This window comes from Ovis aries, chromosome 4, assembly GCF_016772045.2.
Source record: "Ovis aries strain OAR_USU_Benz2616 breed Rambouillet chromosome 4, ARS-UI_Ramb_v3.0, whole genome shotgun sequence".
Classification (NCBI taxonomy): Eukaryota; Metazoa; Chordata; class Mammalia; order Artiodactyla; family Bovidae; genus Ovis; species Ovis aries.
The window spans coordinates 105,109,627-105,124,603 of record NC_056057.1 but is presented as its reverse complement, the minus strand read 5'-3'; the positions used below and the strand labels follow the sequence as shown (position 1 = coordinate 105,124,603).

General features: G+C 43.8%; 1 protein-coding gene across 2 annotated transcripts in view; it reads left to right on the top strand.

Moving 5' to 3' along the window:
• Nucleotides 1-12,629, top strand: part of SLC37A3 (solute carrier family 37 member 3) — a 101,956-nt gene extending 89,327 nt beyond the window's left edge. For both annotated transcript variants that reach the window (XR_009600456.1, XR_009600455.1), the window contains one exon: nt 1,928-12,629. The gene's annotated coding sequence lies outside the window, so the exon portion shown is untranslated. The remainder of the gene's footprint in view (nt 1-1,927) is intronic.
• The last annotated feature ends 2,348 nt before the right edge of the window (nt 12,630-14,977 follow it).

Sequence of the window (14,977 nt, the reverse complement as noted above, 5' to 3'; positions counted from 1 at the left end):
AAGGACTTGAATAGACATTTCTCCAAAGAAGACATGCAAATAGCCAGCAAGCACATAAAGAGATGCTCAACATCATTAATCATTAGGGGAATGCAAATCAAGCCCCAGTGAGATTCCCCTCAAAACCACTAGGATGGCCACAGTCAAAACAAGCCAGCCAACCAATCAAATTAAAAAAAAAAAACAACCCAAGTGTTGATAAGAGTGTGGAGAAATTGGAAACCTAGTGCACTGTTAGTAGGAATGTAAAAGGGTACAGAAACCATGGAAAGCAGAATAGAGGGGCCTCAAAAAATATAAGCTAAAATTACTGTATAATCCAGAAGTACCACTTTCAGGCATATGTCCAAAATGATTGAAAACAGGATCTCAAAGAGATAATGGCACACACAAGTTTGCTGCTGCCTTATACACAGTAGTCAGGAGTTACAGAGCAGTTACGCTGGGCCACTTCCACCAAGGAAGGGACGGAGTCTTTTCTTACTGGAACTCCTACTCAGGTTATAGATATACCTTTCCTGCCCACAATACTTTGGCCAAAACTCCCATCCCTGCACTTACAGAGTGCCTTATCCACCACCAAGGTATTCCACATAGCATCAGCTCTGACCAGCAACTCTTTTCACTGCAAATGAAGAGAGACAGTTGGCTCATATTCATGGAATTCCTTGGTCTTAGCATGTTCCCCATTATCTGAGGGGGAACTGGCTTGATAGAATCATGGAATGGCTACCTCACAATGTGAGTAAGGAGGAAGAGAGCTGGAAAGCCAAAGACCCCGGGCGCCTCTTAGAACTACAACGTCCTGTGACGTCTCCATGAGCCTTCCCTTTGCAGTCCCCTTTGGCGGTTGGAAGCGCTTGGGTTTCAGATTGACTGATGGGTAACTTATCTGCGATCTTCCAGCTTCCCTCCTGGACTTTTACTTCTCCAAATGTAAGGTCTGAGTACATTGTAAATCCTTTACACATTAACCCAGCAGTTGGCAAACTACGGGTCATGGGTCAAATCCAACCCGCCATCTGTTTTTGTAAATAAAGTTTAATTGGAACAGAGATGCACCTGTTCATTTACATATTATCTATGGCCGCTTCATGACTAAGTTGTGTAGGTGTGACAAAGACCATATGGCTCCCAAAGCCTAAAATATATTTATTATCTGGCACATGAAACAGTTCACCACCGTGCCCCTCCCCACTGCCACTCATCCCAGGTAATCATGCTCCCCTCATTGAAACTCGGCTGAAACATAGCCAACCCAGATGTCAGTGTGGCACGTAAAAATATCCTGCCTCTGGTAAGAACAGCTCTGAAGTTACAAAGAAAGGGCTTGGGTGCAGGGAGAGCTGAAGAATTAGAAACTAATGCATTCTACCATATATAGTAGTCTAAATCTAAAGTCTATTTAATTTTTTTTTAAAGAAGGTAAAACAAAAATTTGCTGAAATGAAATGTTTCTTCACTACAAGAGATGTTAATTCCTAAAATAATCTTAGAAGTCTAAAAAATTATGAATTATGGTAAGCATCAGAGGCCTGAATCCACTAGTTTTTGAAATCACATTTCAGTTTTACATAGACTTGATTTACTCCGAACTGTGAGAGATGAAGCGATAATGCTGCTTCACTGAGCCTTCCTTCTCCCCTTTCCTCACTCCCAGCTTTTGTTTGTACTGTTTTTCCTTACGTCCTATTTTCCTATTTAAGTGGATTAAGTGCCTACCATCTATCCCTCTGTGTGATGCCCCTATTCTGGAACTCTTTATTTTGACTCATCTCTTGGCTCGATTTCATCATCAATACTTTTTTTTTTTTTTTTTTAAAGAAGTGACTATAGTTTCTGGATTATTTCATTGAGTGTGTTTGCTTGTTGCTTCCAGGTCGGTTTGACTGAATGTGACATTCTTTTTCCTCTCATATCTTTTCAGATCAACTCTGTGTCTTCTCCATAGGAAAAACCATGGTTTTATGACTGCTGGAAAAACCAGTAGTCATGTACTCATGTGAGAGTTGGACCATAAAGAAGTCTGAGTGCTGAAGAATTGATGGTTTTGAACTGTGGTGTTAAAGAACACTCTTGAGAATCCCTTGGACTGCAAAGAAATCAAACCAGTCAATTGGTTTGATTTCCTAAAGGAAATCAATTCTGAATATTCACTGGAAGGATTGATGCTAAGGTTGAAGCTCCAATACTTTGGCCACCTGATGCGAAGAACTGACTCATTGGAAAAGACCCTGTTGCTGGAAAGATTGAAGGCAGGAGGAGAAGGGGATGACAGAGGGTGAGATGGTTGGATGGCATCACTGACTTGATGGGCATGAATTTGAGCAAACTCCAGGAGACAGTGAAGAACAGGGAAGCCTGTCATGCTGCAGTCCATGGGGGTCACCAAGAGTCAGACAGGACTGAGTGACTGAACAACAACTGTGTCTTCTGGCATTGAATGTTGCTATAAGGGGAGTCTGAGACCAGCTTGATTTTTTCCCCCCTCCTTTGAAAGTGATGTTTTTATTTTTTTCTTCTACCAGAATGTCTGAATAATTTTTTGTTTTTGGCTGTACCACACCGCTTGGGGGACCTTAGTTCCCTGATCAGGGATCAAACACAGGCCCCAGGCTGTGAGAGTGTGGTGGTCTACCAGGACCACCAGGGAATTACTTGAACAATTTATTCCCTTTAAATCTGATGTTCAAAATCTTAAATAGGACATGTTAATTTTGATTTTACTAAAACAAGTTTTCCTAACGTATACACATGATCTTTTCAATCTTTATATTTAAGTTTTGATTCAAGTCAGATATTTTGCTGTTATATTTCTGAATAATTTTAAGTTCCTTTTGTTGAGATCTGTATACAAGGGGTATCAAATGTCCTCAACTTAGAACATCTTTGGCTTCTACCACATTCTTTCTAAATTGCTTCAGTCTCTGTGTCTTTTCCCTGTACATCTGTTATCTCAAGTCTCTCTTCCAAGATGTTAATTTGATTTTCAACCGTGATTATTTTATTATTTTCTTTTCTAATTTATTTATTATATATATAATCATAGTATTTCAGCTTGCAGCTTATTTCCTTAGCTCTGCAACCTCCCTTTCCATCTCATCCTGTTACTTTATAGTATCATCTTTCAGTTCTTGTTTTTATTAAATTAAAGCCACCCTACATTATTCTAAAATGCAAAGCACTTACAGAGAATCTGTCTCTCTCATTTGGGTTCTAGTCTCCAGGACTGTGAGATAATACATTTCTATTGTCTAAGCCACCCAGTTTGTGGGGCTTTGCTTTGGCAGCCCTAGCAAACCAATACTATAGGTCCCCGATGTACAAACATTCACCCTGTGAACTTTCAAAGATGCGAATATTCATTCCATCAACATCAAGCATGAGTGAAACCGCAGCTTGCCTCCCTCTCCTGTTGCTGCTGATGACCCTTCAGCTCTACCATCTCCCACCTCCTCTCCCTCCCCCAGTCAGTACCTCATCTTGCCTGGTCACTCGATGCCAGTCCCTGTATGCCAGCTGTTGTCCTGTACTACAGTACTTTTCAAGGTCCTGTACTATAAGATTAAAAATGCCTTCTTTATTTTTTGTGTTTGTTTTTTAGGTATTATTTGTGTGAAAAGTATCAATATTATATACCTATTACAGTACTAAATAGCCAATTGTGTTAATTGGGTACCTAGACTAATTTTGTTGGACTTATGAACAAATTGTTCTTACCAACGCACCCTCAGAACAGAACTTGTTCATATGTAGGGGACTTGCTGTACACTTAGTCAACTTACTTAACATTCCAACCTGACCCCAGGACTCTTTCTCCCTCTTCTTTGCTCTATTTTTCTTCTTTGCAACTTATATCCTTCTAGTATACAGTGTAATCTCCTTATTTATTTTATTGCCTGTCTTACCCGACTAGAGTGAGGGCAGGGACTTTTGTTTTAGTTCGCTGTTGTCTGTAGGACTTAGCACATAGTCACGTCCGACTCTTTGCAACCCTATGGATTGTAGCCCATTAGACTCCTCTGTGCATGGGATTTTCCAGGCAAGAATAGTGGAGTGGGTTGCCATTGCTTCATCCAGGGGATCTTCTCACTCAGGGATCAAACCCACATCTCCTGTGTCTCCTCCTTTGCAGGTGGATTCTTTACCACTTAGTCACTAGGAAAGCAGCACATAATTGAAACATAATAAACAACTGCTGAGTGAATAAATACAACCATATCTGATGCCTGGCCTGTGCTCAGTGTTAGGCCTCTTGAGAACTAATGGAATCACACTGACTATTGCTTTGTGATGTGGGGGGAAATGTCTTTTGGTTCATTCATCTTTTTACTTTTTCTTTTTGGGGGCCATGCTGTGTGGCTTGTGGGATCTTAGTTCCCCATCTAGGGATTGAACCTGGGCCTCAGCAGGGAAAGCACAGGGTCCTAACCACTGGACTGCCAGGGAGTTCCCTGGATTCATTCATCTGTTTAGAGAATATTTATTGAGCATCTGCTGCATGCAAAGCACTCAAGTGTTAAGAATTCATGTGCGTGTGTTTAGTCACTCAGTTGCGCAACTCAAGAGTTGCAAAGAGTTGGACTATAAAGAAACCTGAGTGCCGAAGAATTGATGCTTTTGAACTGTGGTGTTGGAGAGGACTCTTGAGAGTCCCTTGGACTGCAAGGAGATCCAACCAGTTCATCCTAAAGGAGATCAGTCCTGGGTGTTCATTGGCAGGACTGATTTTGAAGCTGTAACTCCAATACTTTGACCACCTGATGTGAAGAGCTGACTCATTTGAAAAGACACTGATGCTGGGAAAGATTGAGGGCAGGAGGAGAAGGGGATGACAGAGGATGAGATGGTTGGATGGCATCACTGACTTGATGAACATGGGTTTGGGTAAACTCTGGGAGTTGGTGATAGACAGGGGGGCCTGGCGTGCTGTGGTTCATGGGGTCACAAAGAGTCAGACACGACTGAGCAAATGAACTGAACTTTGCAACTCTATGGACTGTAGCCTCCAGGCTCCTCTCTTCCTGGGGATTCTCCAGGCAACAATAATGGAATGGGTTGCCATGCTCTCCTCCAGGGGATCTTTCGGACCCAGGGATTGAACCTGCATCTCTTACATCTCCTGGGGTACAGGTAGGTTCTTTACCACTAGTGCTGCCAAGAGTACAGTTCAGTTCAGTCACTCAGTTGAGTCCAATTCTTTGCAACCCCATGGACTGCATCACGCCAGACTTTCCTGTCCATCACCAACTGCTGGAGTTTACTCAAACTCATATCTATTGATTTGGTTATGCCATCCAACCATCTTATCCCCTCTCGACCCCTTCTCCTCCCGCCTTCAATCTTTTCCAGCATCAGGGTCTTTTCCATTGAGTCAGTTCTTCATGTCAGGTGGCCAAAGTATTGGAGTTTCAGCTTCAGCATCAGTCCTTCCAGGACTGATTTCCTTTAGGATGGACTGGTTGGATCTCCTTGCAGTCCGAGGGACTCTCAAGAGTCTTCTCCAACACTACAGTTCAAAAGCATCAATTCTTTGGCATTCAGCTTTCTTTATAGTCCAACTCTCACATCCATACATGACCACGGGAAAAACCATAGCTTTCACTAGATAGATCTTTGTTGACAAAGTCATCTCTCTGCTTTTTAATATGCTCTCTAGGTTGGTCATAGCTTTTCTTCCACGGAGCAAACATCTTTTAATTTCATGGCTTCAGTCATCATCTGCAGTGATTTTGGAGCCCAAGAAAATAAGTCTCTCACTGTTTCCATTGTTTCCCCAGCTATTTGCCATGAAGTGATAGGACCAGATGCCATGATCTTACTTTTCTGAATGTTGAGTTTTGAGCCGACTTTTTCATTCTCCTCTTTCACTTTCATCAAGAGGCTCTTTGGTCCTTCTTCACTTTCCACCGTAAGGATGGTGTCATCTGCATATATGAGGTTATTGATATTTCTCCCGGCAATCTTGATTCCAGCTTGTGCTTTTTCCAGCCCAGAGTTTCTCATGATGTACTCTGCATATAAGTTAAATAAGCAGTGTGACAGTATACAACTTTGATGTACTGCTTTCCCAATTTGTAATGAGTCTGTTGTTCCATAACCAGTTCTAACTGTTGCTTCCTGACCTGCATACAGATTTCTCAGGAGGCAGGTCAGGTGGTCTGGTATTCCCATCTCTTTAAGAATTTCCCACAGCTTATTGTGATCAACATAGTCAAAGGCTTTGGCATAGTCAATAAAGCAAAAGTAGATGTTTTTCTGGAACTCTCTTGCTTTTTCAGTGATCCAGCAGATGTTGGCAATTTGATCTCTGGTTCCTCTGCTTTTACAAAATCCAGTTTGAACATATGGAATTTCATGGTTCACGTACTGTTGAGGCCTGGCTTGGAGAATTTTGAGCATTACTTTACTAGCGTGTGAGATGAGTGCAATTGTGCGGTAGTTTGAGCATTCTTTGGCACTGCCTTTCCTTGGGATTGGAATGAAAACTGACCTTTTCCAGTCCTGTGGCCACTGCTGAGTTTTCCAAATTTGCTGGCATATTGAGTGCAGCACTTTCACAGCATCGTCTTTCAGGATCTGAAATAGCTCAACTGGAATTCCATCACCTCCACTAGCTTTGTTCATAGTGTTGCTTCCTGAGGCCCACTTGACTTCACATTCCAGGATGTCTGGCTCTAGGTGGGTGATCACACCATCATTGTTATCTGGGTCATGAAGATCTTTTTGTATAGTTCTTCTATGTATTCTTGCCACCCCTTCTTATTATCCTCTGCTTCTATTAGGTCCCTACCATTTCTGTCCTTTATTGTGCTCATCTTTGGTGGAAAGTTCTCTTGGTATCTCTGATTTTCTTGAAGAGATCTCTTGTCTTTCCCATTCTGTTGTTTTCCTCTATTTCTTTGCATTGATCACTGAGGAAAGCTTTCGTATCTCTCCTTGCTGTTCTTTGGAACTCTGCATTCAGATGGGTATATCATTCCTTTTCTCCTCTGCCTTTCACTTCTCTTGTTTTCATAGCTATTTGTAAGGCCTCCTCAGACAACTCTTTTGCCTTTTTTCATTTCTTCTTGGGGATGGTGTTGATCCATGTCTCCTGTACAATGTCATGAACCTCTGTCCATAGTTCTTCAGGCACTCTATCAGAGCTAATCCCTTGAATCTATTTGTTACTTCCACTATATAACCATAAAGGATTTTATTTAAGTTATACCTGAATGGTCTAGTGGTTTTCCCTACTTTCTTCAATTTAAGTCTGAATTTGGCGGTAAGAAGTTCACGGTCTGAGCCATAGGCAGCTCCCAGTCTTGTTTTTGCAAACTGTATAGAGCTTCTCCATCTTTGGCTTCAAATATAATCCGTCTGATTTCGGTACTGACCATCTGGTGATGTCCATGTGTAGAGTCTTCTCTTGTGTTATTGGAAGAGGGTGTTTGCTATGACCAGTGCATTTTCTTGGCAAAACTCTGTTAGCCTTTGCCCTTCTTCATTCTGTACTCCAAGGCCAAATTTGCCTGTTACTCCATGTAACTCTTGACTTCCTATTTTTGCATTCCAGTCCCCTATAATGAAAAGGACATCTTTTTTTGAGTGTTCATTCTAGAGGGTCTTGTAGGTCTTCATAGAACTGTTCAACTTCAGCTTTTTCAGCATTACTGGTCGGGACATAGACTTGGATTACTGGGATATTGAATGATTTGCCATGAAAACAGAGATCGTTCTGTCGTTTTTGAGATTGCATCCAAATACTGCATTTCAGACTCTTTTGTTTACTGTGATGGCTACTCCATTTCTTCTAAGGGATTCTTGCCCACAGAAGTAGATATAATGGTCATCTGAGTTAAATTCACCCATTGCAGTCCATTTTAGTTCACTGATTCCTAAAATGTTCACTCTTAGCATCTCCTGATTGAACACTGCCAATTTGCCTTGATTCATGGACCTAACATTCCAGGTTCCTATGCAATATTGCCCTTTACAGCTTCGGACTTTACTTCCATCACAAGTCACAACCACAACTGGGTGTTGTTTTTGCTTTGGCTCCGTCTCTTCATTCTTTCTGAAGTTGTTTCTCCACTGATCTCCAGTGGCATATTGGGTACCTACTGACCTGGGGAGTTCACCTTACAGCGTCCTATGTTTTTGCCTTTTCATACTGTTCATGGGGTTCTCAAGGCAAGAATACCAAAGTGGATTGCCATTCCCTCCTCCAGCGGACCACGTTTTGTCAGAACTCTCCACGGTGACCTGCCCATCTTGGGTGGCCCTACATGACATGGCTCCTAGTTTCACTGAGTGGCCTCCTGCACGGTTGGGGCACTGAGTGTAGAAGTGCAGGCATGGGACCTTTTGAAGGAGGTCACCATTATCTTCATTACTTCCAACATAGTTTGGCCTCAGGTCAAGCAACAGGGAGGGAACACAGCCCTGCCTGTCATCAGAAAATGGGGTTAAAGATTTACTGAGAATGGCCATGCCCTTCAGAACAAGACCCAGTTTCCCCCTCAGTTAGTCTCTCCCATCAGGAAGCTTCCATAAGCCTCTTATCCTTATCCATCAGAGGGCAGACAGAATGAAAACCACAATCACAGAAACCTATTGAAACTGATCACATGGACCACAGCCTTGTGTAACTCAAGGAAACTATGAACCATAAAGAGTACAGTAGTAAACAAAACCAAGAGGGAGAAAAAGAGAATAAACAAACAGCTTGTATAATGTCTGGTGGTGAGAGGTGCTGTGATAACTAGTTCAGTTCAGTTCAGTTCAGTCGCTCAGTCGTGTCCGACTCTTTTCGACCCCATGGATCGTAGCACGCCAGGCCTCCCTGTCCATCACCAACTCCTGGAGTTCACTCAAACTCGCGTCTATCGAGTCAATGATGCCATCCAGCCATCTCATCCTCCGTCGTCCCCTTCTTCTGCCCCCAATCCCTCCCAGCTTAGGCACGGTCAATCTTCCTGATGACTATTGCTGGGGAAGAAAATGGCCCCAACACTCAGTGGCCTGAAACAATTTCGTAGTCTCTCTCATGGTTCTTTGGTGGTCTGGGCCCATCAGGGTGGTCTCGCTGGGGGTCTTGCATGGGGTGCAGCCAGATATCGGACTAGCCTCGAGTCATCGGGAGGACCAGCTGGGTTGGACATCGAGGTACCTCGCTCGTTTGGCTGCTGTGGATGTTGACTGCTAGCTGGGAGTTTGGCCAGGCTGCTGCCCAGCACATCTCCAGGTGGCCTCTCCATGTGGCCTGGGCTTCTCAGCCTGGCAGCTTGGCTCCTGGAGGAGCGTTCCAGGAGTAAGTGTTCCGTGAAACAGGAAGCAGAGGCAGCCAGGGCAATGAAGTGCCCGGGGCTGGATCAGCATCCCTTCTGCTGTATTCTGTTGGCTAGAGCAGTGACGGGGATCCTAGATTCAAGGGGTGGGACAAAGAACACAGGTTGGAAGAGACTGCTGTGGCATCTTTGGAAAACACCATCCACACAGCAAGGGGAGAGTGAAGGACGGGCAAGTGGGGAAGAGAGGCACACTCCCTCCCTGAGCCTCCTTGGAGCACAGGCCTGAGGGGAGCGAGCATGTCTGCGGAAGACTGTTCTAGATGGAGGATGAAAGTACAGAGACCCAGAGGTGGGAGCTTAGGTGTGTTGCTCGGCCTGGTGAGGAACAGCTGAGTGCAGTGGGAAGGAGCTATGAGGCCAGCACTTGCTAGACTCAAGCGATGTCTTACTTGTAAACCCCAATAGTTCACAGAGGCCCGAATGCTTTTAAAGTCTGGGCTCTTTGCTGCTGCCCTGGCTGATAACTCCACCCTCACCTGCCCTGAGTTGCTTGCTTTCCCCATAGTGCCCACACTGGTGCTCTTGCCAGCAGGTGTGCCCTCTTCTGCTTGATCTCCATCTTCCACACCATCGGATTATCTGGAGCCATGACTGACCCCAGCTGAGCTCTGGACTCTTCTGGCTTTCCCGCTGAAGAGTGATCTGTCTGATTAGCCACCTAAAGACCCGCAGGGAGAGGTTGCATGTGGGTAAGGGTGTGAATTTGAGAGTCCACCTGCCTGGGTTTAGATCTGGCTCCGCTACCCACTCACAGGGTTACTTTGGACAAGTAGCTTAACCTCCCTGTCCTTTTGATCCTTCAATAGAAGGCCTTTACTGCATCATTCAAATTAGAATTAGGTCTTAAGAATCATCCACCGTCTAGTTATTTCCAACTCTTAGATCTCCATCTGCCTGCTGAAATGTTCAATTTTCAGAGACTGAGATACCAACCCAAAGTGTCCTGGTATCCTTTTAACTGTTGTGAAAGGAACAAGCTAAAGTTGCTACAAGGCCGTCTTTACCTTTAAGAATTAACTCCTCTTTCTGGGCTTGAGACACTGAACAAGCAATTCCTGGTTCAAATACTTTTAAGCACTGCTGACATTTTTCTCATCCAAGAATTTCCAGATTTCAGCCAGAGACCCGGCCTCCTGAATGACAACAGTGATGGGGATGTGCACACTCACCTCTTCTTGAAACAGAAGCCAGGCTTACACACTCCATTACATTCTATACATGGCAACACAATGCAAACCATAGCTGCTTCCTTCCTATTTCTTCCCAAAGCCTCTTCTTTTTCTTTCTAAGGAGGCAGAGTTCTACATGGATATGACTGAAGTCCCTCTGCAGCCTCCTCTGGGGCCCTTTGTAACACCTGTGTATCCCTTCCAAGTGATGTCTACATTTTCTGGATTGTCAACTGCCTGTTGCTAAAAATGGTTTTCATTCTTACAGTAGGTGCAGCAAAGAGAGACCTCGTCCCTGTGCTCTTGTTTCTGCATCTGTACAATGGGCTATACTGGACTTCCCTTGGTGGGTCAGACAGTAAAGAATCTGCCTGCAACTCAGGAGCTCCGAGTTCAATCCCTGGGTCGGGAAGATCCCCTGGAGAAGGGAATGGCTACCAGCTCCAGTATTCTTGCCTGGAGAATTCCATGAACAGAGGAGCCTGGCAGGTTACAGCTCATGGGGTCACAAAGAGTTGGACACAACTGAGCCACTAAGCACAGCACAGCACATACTGATTAACAAGCTGTGATAGTTTCAGGTAGACAGCAAAGGAACTCAGGCATACATATACATGTATCCCTTCCCCACCAAACTCCCCTCCCTTCCAGGCTGCCACATAGCATTGAGCAGGGTTCCCTGTGCTATACAGTAGGTCCTCGTTGGTTATCCATTTTAAATATAGCAGTGTGTACGTGTCTATCCCAAACTCCCTAAATATTCTTTCCACCCATCCTTCCCCCCTGGTAACTATAAGTTCATTCTTGAAGTCTGTGAGTCTGTTTCTGTTTTATAAATATGTCTGTTTGCATCATTTCTTTAGATTCATACGATATTCCCCTTTCTCTGTCTGGCTTACTTTACTTAGTGTGATGGGCCCTAGGCCCATCCAGTGTTGCTGCAAATGGCATTATTTCAGTCTTTGTTCTGGCTGAACAGTACTCCATTGTCTGTGTGTACCACATCTCTATCCATTCCTCCGTCGATGGATTTATGTTGCTTCCATGAAATGACTGGTGTCTTTGTTTTTTTGTTCCTTTTTTAAAAAATTTATTTAAATTGGAGGTTAATTACTTTACAATATTGTATTGGTTTTGCCATACATCAACATGAATCTGCCACGGGTATATACATGTTCCCCATCCTGAACCCCCTCCCACCTCCCTCCCCGTACCATCCCTCTGGGTCATCCCAGTGCACCAGCCCCAAGCATCCTGTATCCTGCATTGCACCTGGACTGGCGATTCATTTCATATATGATATTATACATGTTTCAATGCCATTCTCCCAAATCAACCCACCCTTTCCCTCTCCCACAGAGTCCAAAAGACTGTTCCATACATCTGTGTCTCTTTTGCTGTCTCACATACAGGGTCATCATTACCATCTTTCTAAATTCTATATATATGTGTTAGTATACTGTATTGGTGTTTTTCTTTCTGGCTTACTTCACTCTGTATAATCGGCTCCAGTTTCATCCACCTCATTAGAACTGATGGAAATGTATTCTTTTTAATGGCTGAGTAATACTCCCTTGTGTATATGTACCACAGCTTTCTTATCCATTCATCTGCTGATGGACATCTAGGTGGCTTCCATGTCCTGGCTATTATAAACAGTGCTGCGATGAACATTGGGGTACATGTGTCTCTTTCAGTTCTGGTTTCCTTGGTGTGTATGCCCAGCAGCTGGTGTCTTTATAAGAGAAAGGAGAAGGAAAGAGGCTGGTGACAATGGAAGCAGAGATGGGAGTAATGCAGGAACACACCAAGGAGTGCCAAGCATTGCTGGGAGCCACCAGAAGCCAGAAAAAGCAAAGACTTCTCTCAGGAACCATCAGACACCCTGACTGCAGACTTGTAGCCCCCAGAGCTGGAACTGAGTAAATCCCCCTTGTTTTAAGCCATGTGGGTGATGATAATTTGTTACAGCACCCATGGGAAACTAACACAATCCCCAAAGTTTGCTAATGTGATATTTCTTCACCTGGGTTATGAGCACTAAGGGGTTGGCTTTAGGATTGTTTTTAAACCATACATATATGATTTCACATTAACAGAAATAAAAATAAGTAACAGCAGAAAAGGAATATCCAGCAAGGGTCTGGGCTTTGAAGATGTGTTCAGGTGGAGCATTTTTGGCTATGGGTCTGCTATGTGCCAAGATCATGGCAGGTCTCTGGGACTTCTCTGGGAGAGGACTCTCTGGGGTTGAACTTGAACATCATAAGTTATGGAATACAGCAAATGGCAGAGAGTGGAAGCTTCTTGTCTTGTATGTGAACATTTCATGTGATCACAGACCAAACACCATTCCAGAGGTGCCAACTCAATAAAAAGATGGGATGCGCCTCCTTCCTGGGTGCAGCGGCCAGGTCCCCTCAGAGGAAGGTCATGGACTGGGTAGCGGAAGTGGGGAAGGTCCCTCAGGAAGCTCTGTGGGGGCCTGCCAACCTGCAGCAAATGTGCAGGGAGCAGCCCGAGGTCTTCCTTCTTCACCCTGATGGGGGATGCCTGGGGCACAGCTAAGTGGGAGCCCTGTCCTCCACAAAGAGGGCACAGTCTGAACAGTCGCGCCCTCTCCAAGATGCTCTTTACAACCTGGGGCCACACTTGGCTGTCTGTTGGTGCCCTGTGGAGCTTCCAGGAAGAAGACTTCATCACAGACCAGAAGGAGCCCCTTCCAGAAATTGGATAGAGGAGCCACTGGTAGGAAAGAGCAGCCTTCACCCCAGCTCCCATCCCTGGTGTCAGGGGATTTCTTCCCACATGCCTCCTTCAAAACCCCATTCATTGGCAGGCTTCCCTGGTGGCTCAGTGGCAAAGAATCTGCTTGCCAATGCAGGAGACATGGGTTTGACCCCTGGGTTGGGAAGATCCCTCGTGCTGCCAAGCTACTAAGCTCATGCACCACAACTATTGAGCCTGTGCACCCCATGCTTCACAATAAGAGAAGCCATTGCAATAAGAAGCCTGTGCACTGCAACTAGACAGTAGTCCCTGCTTACCACGACCAAAGAAACGACCGCACAGCAGTGAAGACCCAGCCCCCAAAACCTCCATTGGCTTCATAAGAACTTTCCCCTAGCAGCCACTCTCTTCCCTTTGCTCAGTCAGAGGTATCAGGGCCGTGGGATTTATTGGTGATGTTTTTTTCTTTGCTTGGTTCCCTGCTTTGTAGTTAAGAGGAGATAGTAGCCATCCCAGAATTCTCAGTAAATGTGTATTATTTGTCCTGGAAAAAATATTGCTAAAGGATGAGAAAGGGAATAATGAACAGTTTATAGAATTTTCCTAAACAAGTAGATGCTGGTCCTGAGTGTAAAAAGTGCACTTTGAAAAGTGAAGCGAGATGGGAGAAAGTCACTTTATACCTCTCTTCAAACTGGGTTAAGTTCTGTTTAATAGATATTCTGGGAAAAGAACATCATTCCTTTAAAAGCTGGGCTGCCCTGCAGATGAAGCCAAGTTGTAAAGCTGTTTGGGACATAGAAGGTTAGTAAAGAGACCAGTCCTACAGTCATTGCTAATGATGGATGGGAAGGGTATTTGGAAGTGTTGAAATGCTGGCTGTCAAGGAAACCCATGATTGGAAAAACAACATTGCATGGTTTTTTATATGGCCCACTGGTATCGTGATGCAATGTGATCGTTTCCCTGACTTTTTGTTTTTGTCACAAGAAAAGGAAGGAGCGAGGGAATCAGAGAAGTGATCAGATGCCTAATTACCAGTGCTTCTCTCAGATAAATTATAAACAGGCTGTTAAAAAATTCTCCTGCTACAGCAAAGAAACAAAGCAGCCTTTAAACACTTTTGATGTCAACATGCCCTAATTTCAAAAGTGCTAGAGCTGTGTATAACCCCAAAGACAATCTCTTTCTTCAAGGAATGATTGAGCAGTGTTTTTTTAAAAAATAACCCAACTCCCAATTCCTGAGCTTGTGGCAGACATCATTAATCAATCGAGGTAGTTTTGTTTGTTTGTTTTGTTTTGGTTTTTTACCATGGAACCTAAATGCTGCCCTAGAATTCTTCTCAATAATATGTGTCTGCCACGGCTATAAACAGATCAGAATTGGCTTATGAGCTGAACCAACTAAAGAGGCACCTAATCTGATGGTTAAAAGAAAAATATTTGGAGCTAAATCTCAGCTCAGCCACTTAAACTTTCAGATAAGTTTCTTTACCTTCAAAATGCAGATAACAATAGTACCTATCTCACTGGATTTTTTTACCCATAATTTTATACCCAGCCAATTTGTCAGTCAAGAGTGTGTGTAGAACAAAGATATTTTCAGACTTCAGTGACTTGAAAAATATATTTCTATTAAAGGAATGTGCTTTTAAAGTATGAATAAAATCATGAATGTAAATATAGATGAATGCATAGTGAAATATAAGTGAATGGCCTCACACATATAAAATGAATGTGT